Source organism: Terrapene carolina, unplaced genomic scaffold (assembly GCF_002925995.2).
Source record: "Terrapene carolina triunguis isolate 2854851 unplaced genomic scaffold, T_m_triunguis-2.0 Scaffold231, whole genome shotgun sequence".
NCBI lineage: Eukaryota > Metazoa > Chordata > Testudines > Emydidae > Terrapene > Terrapene triunguis.
Window position 1 is genome coordinate 19,588,131 of NW_020664582.1, and position 1,545 is coordinate 19,589,675.

Here is a 1,545-nt window from a genome sequence, read left to right on the forward strand (position 1 = left end):
CTCTGCCCCATATACCTCCTGAGCCCCCTGCTCTGCTCCCCCATACGAGATGCACACCCTTAGATCCTGCCCCACACACTCCCTGCCTTGTCATGCTTGTAACCTGCTCTTAAGGCTTTGCCATTACAATAAATCTCTCCCTTGAGTCCCCCTGAGCTTGTGACAGGCCAGGCTGTGGGGTCCTGAGGGAGCTCCCAGGGGCTGTCTACGGGGCCAGAGGGACACTGACCTGCCAATGGTTCCTGCTTGAGCAGCTTTGCGAGCCCTAGTTGCCCCTTCAGCATGGCTGGGGAGCCCTTGAGCTGACCCCATTGCCCCGTCGTCTGCCTCATTGAGCCTTGCCAGGCAGCGTGGTCTCCAGAGTGGCCAGGGTCGCTCGGCGCCGGGCATTGCTGCAGCTTCCTGGGGCGGCTGGGCAAGTGCAGCAGGGGCTGAGCTGTGTCTCCTCCACGGAGCCAGGCCCTCCTGGTCAGACAGAGCCCTAGTGGGGCATCCCAGGGGGCAGAGGCTGAGGGGGCTGTCGTCACCTCCAAGCTCCTGCAGCTAGGCCAGGCCTCTGCGGAACAGCCCAGGGAGCTCTGTGGCCAGGCAGGTACCCAGCACCTTCAGGAAGGCGCAATGTTGCCCTCTCTAGGGACTTTGCTGTACTCCCAGGCCTTCCCCATGCAGGGCCAGCATCTCTGCAGGAGCCCAGGGTGCGAAGGGCCCTGTGGGGGGAGTGGATGGAGGCTGGAGAGGGAGGCAGCAGGACCGAAGCCAGTGAGGCAAGCGGGTGGAACGAGAATGCAGCGCTGCCCCTGGCTGCTGAGCCCCGGGGGCGCTGGGGAGGGGACGGTGCTCTCTCTGGCCTCCCTCAGAACTGCGGGCGGCAGCTGCTCACTGGCAGACGGGGGGGGGGTTCTCTCGCCACCAGCAGCTCAGCCACCCCTTCCCCAGGGGCTGCCTCACCTGGGATCTTGGCGTGGGACAGGGGTGGGGCAGGGCTGAGCCCCCAGATTACAGATGCCAGGGCAGCCTGAGTCCTGCGTGCTCACCAAGCAGTGCTAGCCAGGTGCTTTGCAAAGGGCCTCGCAGCCTCACTCCAGCCTGACTTCCTGTCACAGCTCGCTCCGGGGTGGCTAGGCGACAAGCCCGTGGCCCGAGGTTGGGGCTGTGACACACAGGCAGGAAGGCCGGTATTGTCCCCACTACAGCTGCCAGGGAGGTCTCCAGGCCAGAGCCTGCCTGCTGGAGCCGCTGCCGCCTGCTACTGGACACCCAACCCAGGACCTTAGGACTAAACTGTGCCAAGGGGAGCCTGCTGGTGGGAGCTGTGCAAGGAGCTGGGGCAGGCGACGTTCGCCCGTTGACTTTTCCTCAAACCGTGCTGTGTTTGAAACGTTTGTTCTGACGAACCTGCTGAACTCTGCCATTGAGCGGCCGCGGCGTCAGGGAAGAGCTGGCCAGTGAAAGGGACAGTCAGCGCCAAACTGGACACCCCGTGCCCTCCCCTGGCACCCTGCTGATGGAAGGACTTGCCCCCACCATCTTCCCTGGACGCTGCTG